Below are 13,027 nucleotides of genomic sequence, written 5' to 3'. Positions count from 1 at the left end.
CACAGTATGCAAAAACTTATGGAATGTAGCTAAAATAGTTCAAAGAGACAAATTTATAGCTGTAAGTGTATATATTAAAAACATAAGATCTCAAATCAATAATCTAAACTTCTACCTTCAGAAACTCAGAAAAAAAACTAAAATCGTGAAACCATAAAAATCTTGGAAGAAAACATAAGCAGTAAACTCTCAGACATCTTGTGTAGCAACATTTTTGCTGATATATCTCCATGGGCAAGTGAAATAAAGGACAAAATAAACAAATGGGAATATATCAAACTAAAAGGCTTTTGTACAGCAGAAGACACCACTAACAAAATAAAAGGAGACAACCACTCAATGGGAGAATATACTCGCTGATACGTCTGATAAGGGGTTAATAACCAAAATTTATAAAGAACTTCTAAAACTCAACTCCAGGAGGGTAAACAATCCAATTAAAAAATGGGCAAAGGACCTGAATAAACACTTCTCCAAAGAGGACATACAAATGGCCAATAGGCATATGAAATGCAAATTAAACTACAATGAAATATCACCACACACCTACCAGAATGGCTTTCATGAACAAATTAATGAACAAGTGCTGGTGAGGATGTGGAGAAAAGGGAACCTTCCTGAACTGCTGGAATGCAGACTTGTGCAGCCATTGTGGAAAACAGTATGGCATTTCCTCAAAAAATTAAAAATGAACTGCTTTATGGCCTAGTTATCCCACTTCTAAGAATATATGATAAGAATCTCAAAACAGCCTGACCTGTGGTGGTGCAGTGGGATAAAGCGTCGACCTGGATTGGAAGTGCTGAGGTTGCCGGTTTGAAACCCTGGGCTTGCCTGGTCAAGGCACATATGGGAGTTGATGCTTCCTGCTCCTCCCCCCCTTCTCTCTCTCTGTCTCTCCTTTCTCTCTCTCTCTGTCTCTCCCTCTCCTCTCTAAAATGAATAAATTAATTAATTAAAAAAAAAAGAATCTCAAAATACTAATTCAAAAGAAGATATACAACCCCGTGTTCATTGCAGCATTGTTTACAATAGCCAAGGTCTGGAAACAGCCCAAATGTCTATCAGTGAACAAGTGGCTAAAAAAGCTGTTGTACATTTATGCAATGGAATACTATGCAGCCATGAAAAAGAAAGAAATCTTACCTTTTATGACGGCATGGATGGATCTGGAGATTATTATGCTAAGTGAAATAAGTCAGGCAGAGAAAGACAAATACCATACGATCTCACTTATATGTGGAATGTAATGAACACAATAAACTGAGGGACAAAACAAAAACAGAGGGAAGGTCACAGGGAACAGATGGACAGCTGTCAGAGGCAAGGTGGGAGAGGGGAGGGGATTAAATAAGGTGAAGGGATTAGCCAAATTATATATACATGAGGGGAAGGGGGAATGGAAGTATGGGGAGGGAGGGCAGACGGGGAGAAATGGGAATGGAAAAGAGACTTTGCATGGGGCACAGAGGGCATGATGGGGTGGGAGATAGAGGGTAATACATTGAGTGGGACACTTGAAAGCAGGGCAACAAAATAAAAATAAAAATAATTTTAAAAATACCAATGGCTTCTTGTAGCATGGAGATTAGAATCCAAGTCCCAACCATGACTGACAATGTCATACAGTCTCTTGATCTCTCCACCTGAATGCCAACAATCTTTTGCCTTCCCTCATTTCCCCCCAGCTATAGTGGCTTTCCTACGTTCCACTGGTCACCATGCTTGTTCCCACCTTAGGGTCTTTAATCCAGACATTGGCTCACCCAGGATCACTCTCCAGGTTGTTGCAAGCCTAGCACCATCTTGCCATTCCAGTCTCAGCTTACCTGTAATAGCCTTAATAAGTTCCACCTTTGTCACCCAAATGCTCTCTTTTACGTCATCCAGATTGACGTGAATTGTGGCATTTATCAGTAATATATCATCTGTCTGGTTTACTGCTGGAAGTGCAGAGTGCTGGTGTCCAACATACCATAAGCTTTCAATAAATATTTCCCAGCTACTGGAAAAATAAATGAGCAAACTAAACCCAAAGCAAGCAGAATGAAGAAAATAATAGAGACCTGAGCAGAGATAAATGAAATAGAGAGTAGGAAAACAATAGAGAAAACTGAAGAAGACAGAAGTCTCAAATTACAAGACTAATACAAAAAATAAAGAGGGGCAACACTAGCAAACTCACATGAGGATTGCAAGGGAACACTATATATCTCTGAATAACGAGATTTATAACTTAGGTTAAATTAAAATTCCTAGGACACAAATTACCAAAGTGAACTGAAGCAGAAACAGGGTATCTGAATGAACCTATACAAATAAAGAGACTGTATTAGTAATTTTAAAACTTTTTGTAAATAAAAGTCCATTAAAAAAAATCAATACCTGGAGTGTCATCCGAAGTGCAGAGGTTGCTTATTTGATCCCTAGTCAGGGCACATGCACGAACAGCTCGATGTTTCTGTCTCCCTCTCTCTCTCCCGGCCTCTCTCTAAAAAAATAAAAATAAAAAACAAAAAAATCAATACTTATCTTTCACAAAATATCCTTAAAAGAAGAAGAAAAAAATACTTTCCAATTCACCCATTCCAGTATCACCCTGATACGAAAATCAGACAAAAAAGATCACAAAAAAACTGCAGACTAATGTCCCTTATGGATATAAATGAAAAAAATATTCAGCAAAATACCAGCAAAATTAATCTAACAACAAATAAGAAGGATTATACACCATGACCAAGAGAGATTTATCCCAGGAACACAAAATTGTATGAACATGTGAATATTTTTAAAATGTAATATATCATATTAATAGAACAAAAAACAAAAACCACGTGATCATCTTAGTTAATGCAAAGAAGCATTTCACAAAATCAACACTCTGTCATAATAAAAACACTCAACGTTCTAGGAATAAAAGGAAACTTCCTCAACCTGATAAAGGCAGCCACAGGAATCCAACAGCTAGCTTCAAATTTAATGGTAAACGACTGAATGCTTTCTTCCTAAAATCAGGAAAAAGACGCCTTCACAAATTCTATTTAATTCTAGAGTTTCTGCTGGGGACTCTAGCCAGGGCAATTAGACAAGAAAGGGAAATGAAAGAAATTAGATTATTAAAGAAGAAATATGATTATCTTTGCTCAAAGATGACCTGATCTTGTACAGACAACCCTAAGGACTACACAAAAAACCTATTATAACTAACTAATGAGTTCAGCAAGGTTGAAGAATACAAGAGCAATATACACAAATCAATTGTACTTCTATATGTTATCAATGAATAATCCAAAAATGAAATTCGAAAACAATTCCATTTACACTACCATAAAAAAATTAGGAATAAGTTTAAGAAGTGTAATATTATACAAAGAAACTATAAAGCACTTGAAAAAATGAAAGATTTATATAAATAAAAAGACACATCCAATGTTTATGCGTGGGAAGACTTACAATATTGTTACAAAGCAATGCTCTCCATAGTGATCTGCAGGCTCATGACAATCCCTATTAAAGTCCCACATTATTTTATGCAGAAATTGATAAGCTGATCCTAACATTTTATAGAAATAAAAGGGACACAGAATTGCCAAAAGAACCTTGAAAAGCAAAACAAAATTGGGAAACTCGTACTTCCCTATTTCAAACCTTACTACAAAGTTAGAGTAAGTAAGACAGTGTGCTAAGGCATAAGGGCAAAAATATAGATGAATGAAATATAATTGAGGGTCCAGGTATTAACTTTTATAGTTATGATCGACAGTTTTTCAACAACAGCTCCAAGATAATTTAATAATGAGAAAGAATAGTCTTTTCAATAAATGGTACTGGGACATCCGAATGTTTACATGGGAAAGTATGAAGGTGGACCCCTCCCTGATGGGGTATACAAAAATGAACTCAGAATGGATCACAGACCTAAATAGGAGCCAAAACGATCAAGTTTGCAGGAGAAAACTTAGGTGTAAATTCTTGTGACCTTGAGTTAGGCAACTGTTTCTTAGATATAACACCAAAAGCACAAGTGACAAAATGAAGAAAAAAAAATGTGAGTGGGGCCTGGCCTGTGGTGGTGCAGTGGATCAAGTGTTGACCTGAAACACTGAAGTCGCTGGTTCGAAACCCTAGGCTTGGCTGGTCAAGGCACATAAAATAAGCAATCACCGAACAACTATAGTGAAGCAGCTATGAGTTGTTACTTCTTGCTCAGCCCACCCCTCTCTCTCCTCTCTCTGGAAAATAAATGAATAAAACCTTAAAAAAAAGGACAAGTGGGATTTCATTAAAATTAGAAACTTTAAAAAATTAATACTTTTGTACTTTAAAGGACATTATTAAGAGAATGAAGATAATCCCACACACTGAAAGAAAATATTTGTTAATTATGTATCTGATGAAGGATTTTTATTTAGAAAATAACCCCCAGATAAGCCAATTTAAAAAGGGCAGAAGATTTGGATAAATACTTCTTCAATGAAGATACACAAACACACAGCAAGCATAAGAAAAGATGCTTAACGTCATTAGTCACCACGTGAGGTCAAGCAAAACAATCACTGCACACACACTAGGATGATAAAACAAAAAAGACAGTAACATCTGTTGACAAGGATATGGAGAAATCAGAACCCTCACACAGAACTATAGGAATGCAAAATGGTCCGCCCACTTAGGAAAACTGTTTGGCAGCTGCTCACGCTATTTATAGAGTTACCCTATAACTCAGCAATTTTATTTTCAGGTACCCCCCCCAAAGATAATTGAAAACATGTCCTCACAGAAGTGTGTGCATGGATGTTCATAATAGCCAAAGGTAGAAACAACTCAAATGTTCATCAACTGAAAAATGGGTCAACAAATGTAGTCTATCCATACAGTGTAATATTATTTAGCCATAAAAAGGAATAAAGTATCAATACATATTATAAAGTGGATAAATCATAAATACACACTAAATGAAAGAAGCCAATCCTAAAGGCCCCATGTTATATGATGCCATTTATATGGAATGCCCAGAATAGACCAATCCGCAGTGACAGAAACTAGGTTAGTGGTTGCCTCGGCCCAGGGAGAGGGCGTCCCACAGCCAGTGGGCACGGAGGTTTTGTTTGGTGGGATGAAAACGTTCTAAAATGAGATCTTGGTGATGGCTGCACAATTCTACGAATAGACTAAAGACTTCATACTTTACATGAGTGAATTTTATGGTATGTGAGTATATCAATACAATTATTATGAAGAAAAAAGTAACACAAAAATGTGACAGGTAGGTGGAGAGAAGCTCCCCATCTCAGAGGTCATGGGTCTGCCAACCAGGAGCTTTTGCAGTCACTAATATATTGGTGAGATCCCTTGCTATTTAGAAACTCAGATTTATCCAGGTTTTAATATTTCTAAGTGCTCATTTTAAACTAGTAATAGAAATAATACAGCCTACAGGTTACTCTTAACACACATCAAAGTACTTTTACACATCATTTTATTTGGCCAGAAAGACAACTTTTACTAATGGTCCAAGGAATTTTTTGTTTCTTTTCCATCCAAATATTTCATAGACACAATAATAAGAGTTACAAATAATTGATTTAGGAGGCTTTTTAACAGTATTCTCTGAAACATGTGCAAAGAAACATCAGCTTTGTTAAGTTTTTTTTTTTGGGGGGGGGGGAAGAGTTCCACAGTCAAAAACGTTTAGAAAGCTTGACATAGCATTCTTTTTATGGAAGTGGACAATGGAAATGAGATTATCAAAGGTTCTGAAAAGCAATTCACTCACTCAAGAAATATTCATTTAGGGCACACAGAGAATAAGAGACATAATTCTTTGGCTGATGGAGCCTGCATTTTAATGTTGCAAATAGAAATCTATTCCAACTATTTCTCAACTTATTTTTATCACAGAATAACATTTTCAAGAAGTATCCATTACTTCTGCAGAATACACTTTGTTAGAGATTTACAAGTATACATACACATCCAGCTTCTGATGGAAACACGACTAGTTGGGTGGGGGGGAAGCAGCATATGCAAACATCCTGAATGGTTCACAAATGGGACTTTCAGTCCTTGGTGTTATCAAAAGGCAGTAAGAAATGAACCTTTATCTTCAAGGAGGGCATGATGAACTGATTAAAAGTGAGGAGGAGGAAGAAAACCCAAGAGAGGAGCTGCGAAAATATTTGCCAGTCTATTTTAGGTGACTGTTTTCCAGATCTTTGTAATTATGAACAAACTGACAAAAGCCAAGTCCAGTTAATTAGGGTTCTACAGAGGAGCAGGGATGTGTGCACTAAATTAAGATACCATCTGGTAAATTAGAGTGTAAGAAATTGAAAATTCTCTTTTATAACTACTAGGGATTATAAAGAAACTATAAATCCCCTCTTTAAAAATGTATTCCAGCCCTGGCCAGGTAGCTCAGTTGGTTAGAACATTGTTCCAATATGCCTAGGTTGTGGGCTCAATCCCTGGTTGGGGCACATACAAGAACCAACCAAGGAATGCATAAGTAAGTGGAACAACAAATCAATGTTTCTCTCTCTCTAAAATCAATAAATTAAAAAAAAAATTAAGGGTGCTCAAATGATAATAAGTTACTGGAAATACAGGCACAATAGTAGGTTGGTCTGGATATAATTAAAGCTAGAGAACATTACTCTAAAGGCAACATCAAAGGTCATGATTTTCCCATTGATTCCTATTCAAAAATTTTTTCAACACCCACACTCTTTCCTTTAATAAAGTCCCATTTCATATAAATGGCATTATATAATGTGTGGTCCTTAGCATCTAGTTTATTTCATTTAACATAATGTTTTCAAGCTCCATCATATTTTAGCACAGGGGTCGGGAACCTATGGCTCGCGAGCCAGATGTGGCTCTTTTGATGGCCGCATCTGGCTCACAGACAAATCTTTAATTTAAAAAATAATAACGTTAAAAATATAAAACGTTCTCATGTATTACAATCCATTCATTTCCTACCACTCATGTTCATGGTTGCGGGTGGCTGGAGCCAATCACAGCTGTCCTCCGGGACAACACGAAATTTTTATTGGATAATGCATAACATACATGGGTTGTTGTATGGCTCTCACAAAATTACATTTTAAAATATGTGGCGTTCATGGCTCGCTCAGCCAAAAAGGTTCCCAACCCCTATTTTAGCATATATTAGAATTTCATCCCTTTTAAAGGCTGAATAACATTCCATTGTGTGTATGGACCACATTTTTATTTATTTTACTCATTTATCTGTTGATAGACACTTGGGATGTTTCCATTTACTGACTATTGTGAATAATGTTTCCATAAAATTGGTATACAAATATGTTTGAACACCTGCATTCATTCTTTTGGGTATGTGTCTAGGAGTAGAATTGCTGGGTCAAATGGTAATTCTATGTTTAACCTAAATTTTTAAAAAAATTTATTGACTTTAGAGAAAGAGAGAGAGGTAGAAAGAGAGATAGATAGAGAGAGGAGCGTCGATTTGTTGTTCCACTTATTTATGCATTCATTGGTTGATTCTTGTATGTGTCCTGACCAGGGATTGAATCCACAATCTTGGTGTAGCGGGACAATGCTCTAACCAACTGAGAACCAAAAGTTAAACCATATGTTTAACTTTTTAGGAACTACCAAACTGTTTTCCACAGTAGCTGCACCATTTTACATTTTCACCAGCTAGGCACAAGGGTTCCAATTTCTCCATATCCTCACCAATACTTTTTCTTTTTCTTGGGGGCTCTAGTAAATATCCTAAAGGGTATGAAGTGGTATCTCAGTTGTTTTGATTTATACTTCTATAATGGCCAGTGATGTGAACATATTTTCATGTACTTATTGGCCATTTGTACATTATATCCTCTTTGGAAAAATGTCTACCTGTGTCCTTTGCCTATTTTTGGATTGGTTTGCTTGTTAGGTCATAGGAGTTCTTTATATATTCTGGATATTAATCTCTTACTAGATAAATATATGCTTTGCAAATATTTTCTCTTATTCTGAGGGGTTACTCTTTCACTCTGTTGATAGCTTCTTTTGATATAGAATAGTTTATAATTTTGAGGATGTCCAATTATCTTTTTTTTTTTCTTTTCTTCCTGGGATTTTGGTGTCATACCCAAGAAATCATTGCTCAATTGAGTGTCATAAAGATTCCCCCCTATGTTCTTTTCTAGAATTGTCATTTACATTCAGGTGCTAAGTCCATTTGATTTAACTTTTGCATATGGCATAAGCTAAGTATTGTTTGGCAGGTGGACAGCCAGTTTTCCCAGCATTGTTCATGGAAAAAACTGTTCTTTCTCTATTGAATGGTCTTGCCATAAAATATGATGAATGCGCCTGACCAGGCGGTGGCGCAGTGGATAGAGCGTCGGACTGGGATGCGGAAGGACCCAGGTTCGAGACCCCGAGGTCGCCAGCTTGAGCACGGGCTCATCTGGTTTGAGCAAAAGCTCACCAGCTTGGACCCAAGGTCACTGGCTTGAGCAAGGGGTTACTCGGTCTGCTGAAGGCCCGCGGTCAAGGCACATATGAGAAAGCAATCAATGAATAACTAAGGTGTCGCAATGCGTAATGAAAAACTAATGATTGATGCTTCTCATCTCTCCATTCCTGTCTGTCTGTCTCTGTCTATCCCTCTCTCTGACTCTCTCTCTGTCTCTGTCTCTGTTAAAAAAGAAAATGATGGATGCAAGAGTTTATTTTGGGACTCTATTCTGTTTCTTTTTTCTATGCAGCATTTCGTTCCTTATGCCAGTACCACACGATTTCGATGACTATAGTTTTGTCATATCTTTCAAACTCATAAATTGTGAGTTCAACTGTTTTTCTTCATTTTCCAGATTGTTTTGGCTATGTGAGGTCGTTAATGTTTCATATGAATTTTAAGACGGGTTCTTCTATTTTTGCAAAAAAATGCCATTGGGTTTTTGAGAGGGAATGCATTGAACCTGTAAGTCAAGTTGGGTAGTATTGTCATCCCAAAATTAGGTCTTCCAATCTATAAACATGGGATTTTTAAAACTGTGTTCTTTCACTCCTATCAGTAAATGTTTTATAGTTTTCAGTGTATGAATCTTTAGTCTCTTTAAATTCATCCATAAGTATTTTATTCCTTTTGGTGCTATTGTAAGTGGAGTTGTTGTCTTAGTTTCCTTTTTGAATTATTCACTATTAGTATGTAGAAAAGCAAATTATTTTTGTGTGTTTTGTATCTAGAACTTTCCTGAATTTACTGATTGTCTTTTTTGGGGTACTTTTCCAAAGTGAGAAGTGGGGGGTGGGCAAGATAGACTCCTGCATTTGCCCACCCAGGATCCACCTGGCATGCTCACCAGGGGGCAATGCTTGGACCCTCTAGGGCATTGCTCTGCTGCAATCGGAGCCTGAGGCGGAGGCCATGGAGCCATCCTCAGCACCCGGGCCAACTTTGCTCCAATGGAGTCTTGGCTGCGGGAGGGAAAGAGAGAGACAGAGAGAAAGGAGAGGGGGAGGGGTGGAGAAGCAGATGGGAGCTTCTCTTGTGTGCCCTGACCAGGAATCAAACCCAGGGCTTCCACACGCCGGGCCAACACTCTACCGCTGAGCCAAACAGCCAGGGCCTAATTGTCTCTTAATAGGTGTGTATATATGTATCATCTTTAGAATTTTCTACCTATAGGATCATCACATTGATGAACAGAGCTCATTTTATTTCTTACTTTCTAATTTGGATGACTTTTATTTCTTTTTCCTAGTTGAATTGTCTCTCTGCCTTTGATCATTACCAAACAGCTCTCTCACCCAAAGCCTTCCAAGGGTAGTCTGGATTGTAGTTCTCTTTTCATGTTCTCTCCCTCACAGGCCTCCCCTTTGTTGCCTCAAATATAGCTGCTCCAAAATCCTTAGCTTCAAAATGCTAAGCTGCTCTGACAAAACAAAAGGGAGCTGCCTGATCTTCCTGGAAAGTGCTGGACCATGTTTCGTGAGTCCAGGTTGAAATCATTCCATTCTGGAACAAATCTCAGAGCCAAGTCCCCTCCTTCAGATATTTCCTTTTATCTTCCAGAGTTCCCAGTGTGACTCATGGGCACTGTACCTGTAATCAGAATATCTAGGTTCATGTCCCCATCCCATTCTTACTAGTTTTGTGTGAAGTGGAAAATTCTCTTCCCCTTACTCTGAATGTTGGCCCCTGTAAAAACAGGGTGCTAATAATATCTGCCTTACCTTACAGATTCTGAGAACCAAATATGATAATTCATCTAAATACACCCCACAGGCTCTTAAAGTACTATCCAAATGCCTATTATCATTGTACATGAAGTTGTTAAGTACTGTCCCCAAGTTTCATTTCTTTATTCCACAAAGTGAACTAAACTCATGTTTTGTTCTATGAGGGAGAAGAGGGGGAATTTCTCAAAAGGAACCAAGACAAGTCTCTTTCTGTGGACATGCTCACACTTTGGTAGGAGAGATTCATGCATGAACGATTCCAACTGAGCATGACAAATGGTATCGTAATGGTGTGAACAACTCGGACACGGGAATGACTTGTTCTTCCTCCTTAGAGGTTGTGCATTTGAGTTGAGTCTGGAGAAACACTGGTGGACTCACCATGGATAAAGGAGGGGACCCGTAGAGTGCCCTGGAGGACACAGCAATCCTAAAAAATGAAGGGATAGCCGTTCCTTTGGCTAAAGTTGGGAGTTCTCAAGAATTCTATGTAAGGACACAGTGAAGAAGCAGCAGGCAAAGCCAACTTGTCACAGCCTCATTTTCATACCCATGAGCCTTCTCAGTAATCCTTCCAATTTCTTGTTTAACTTCTGTGTGAATTTAAGTTTCTTTCAAGCAGTTAGTCACTTGATAAGATAATGCTGTGACTATAGAGTGAGGCAACTCCTTTCCATTCATGAAAAAACAACAGCAATGATGCAATCAGAAGGTCACAGTGTAGAGAAAGAATCATTTTACAAGGTCAGGCCACATATATCCTCATTTGAACTGATTTAGAATTTTCTTCTGGATCCCAAGGTCGTGGTATTATTGGCTTACAACATTGCACTAACTTGTATCACTGCCAGAGAGAAAAAGAGAGAGAATAGAAAACATTCTCAACTGACAACCTACCCAAGTAGGTAACTAACTTCACTGGGGTTGGGCTGCAGTGATCCCAGCAGCCTTGAGGAAAAGTTCCCTGGGAACCCATTACATGGGGAATACTTTGAGAAAGGCAAAACCAGGAAGCTTTACTCACCAACTTTCTTCAAGCAGAGAGGCCCTTGATAGACTATAGACTTCAAAAAGTTGGGGCTCCACAAAACAGTCATGGGGATATAAAATACAGGATAGGAAACACAGTCGATAATATTGTCATGGCAATGTGCCATGCCTGCTGTGTGCTGGAAATGTCAGGGGGGACACTCTGTAAAGTATATGACTGTCTAACTGCTGTGCTGTACACCTGAAGCTCATACAAAACAACACTGAAGTTAAACTGTAATTGAAAGAAAAGAAAAATAAAGAAAGAGATGGGGCATGTCCAGCATCTAGCACACAACAAGCGTGTGTTGAGGTAAACTGAGTGGTCCAGAGGAGGCTCCTTCACAAAAGCAGCATCAAACTGGAAGTGAAATTCTGGGTCTGAACAAAACCATTCCTTTGTTAGCAGAAACATTTCAGCTCTTGCTTCTTCCTTCAAAGAGAATCTGTGCCTTGGGAAGGAAAGATGGCACAAGGTTGTCCTTTCCTGTACTGCCTTCTCATCCCACAGATTTTCTGTTTCTCCTCCCAGGTGAGGGACAACAGGACCATTCCCCACACGCTCTCCTGCCTCCAGAGGGACTACATTTGGCTTCTTTTCTTGTCCCAGCTTTTGGTTACTCTTTCAATAGATACCACCTGTGGGCTTCATCAAAAGGGGGTTATTTTCTTTTTAAGTCATGATTTTTCTATTCTTTATTCTTTGTCAGCAACAGCCTTTTTCCCTCATTGTATTTGGGGAAGCACAGTCTCTACAGAATTTTGCACAAAAAAATTCTAGGGCCAGGTTACACTCAGTGATGTTAAGTCACAAGCACAGGGTCATGGGACACAGGTAACTTCCCCCTACCAAGAAGAATCTTGTTTCCTGACCCTCCTGGCCTCTCCCCCTGCGTTCACTAGCAGCCTCGTTGCTCAGCCCCTCCACTCTGAAGTAGAATATGCCTTTTTTCATGTTTCCCTCAGTGTAAGAAACCCAATTCTAAAATGCCATCTGTGCTTCCTCATTTAGGCACAGTCCTGGCCTCGAGTCACAGTCTTGACCAGTCCCTCTGTTAGTCATATTTCTCCTGAGGGATTCTCAGGTACATTAGCATATTTGAAATATTTAAGACCCCACATTTCTATTTTAATGCATAAACCATGTCCCTTTTCTGAGATTCCCGTCAGTAGACTAGTTGGGGAGTTATTTCCCTAAAAGGTTAGAGCCTCTGTAAAGCCAGTAGCCATGGCCACCATCACAGCTGCCTGACCCATGCAAGTTCACATTGGATTCGGACAGATGGTAATGAAACAACAGAGCCATGAACTGGTGGGCCATTAGCTTTAATCCTAACTTGCACCTGGCAGGCAAGTAAAACATACACTGGGCTCCAAAACCCACTCTTTCAGTGCTGTAAAGCCAGAAGCCAGGGCCAGGACCACCATCACGGCAGCCGCCTGGCCCATGCAGGTTTGCATTGGATTCGGACAGTCGGTAAAGAAACAACGGAGCCAAAAACTGGTGGGCCATAGCCTTTAATCCTAGCTTGCACCCGGCGGGCAAGTAAAAATACACACTGGGCTCCAAAACCCAGTCACACTCAGTGCTCACAAAGCCACTGACTTATCCGAGTTTCCTAGAATCAAAGGTTTCTAGCTCACCAGCCTTATTCTCCTCAGTTCCCCATCTCCTTCCTTATCCCAGATACAAACTCTACATTAACTGGCATCTCACTCAGCACTCCACCATCTTGGCTGCTTCTCCTGGCCTACTCCACGTGGCCTCCTTCTG

General features: G+C 39.0%; 1 long non-coding RNA gene across 2 annotated transcripts in view; it reads right to left on the bottom strand.

Moving 5' to 3' along the window:
* Positions 1–13,027, bottom strand: part of LOC136325954 (uncharacterized) — a 332,973-nt gene that overhangs the window by 43,560 nt on the left and 276,386 nt on the right. For both annotated transcript variants that reach the window (XR_010729336.1, XR_010729335.1), the window contains exon 3: positions 2,386–2,491. This is a non-coding gene — a long non-coding RNA (uncharacterized lncRNA). The remainder of the gene's footprint in view (positions 1–2,385; positions 2,492–13,027) is intronic.

The sequence above is a fragment of the Saccopteryx bilineata genome, chromosome 2 (genome assembly GCF_036850765.1).
Source record: "Saccopteryx bilineata isolate mSacBil1 chromosome 2, mSacBil1_pri_phased_curated, whole genome shotgun sequence".
Classification (NCBI taxonomy): Eukaryota; Metazoa; Chordata; class Mammalia; order Chiroptera; family Emballonuridae; genus Saccopteryx; species Saccopteryx bilineata.
Note: the sequence above shows the minus strand (reverse complement) of the source record. Positions and strands in the feature narration are given on the sequence as shown.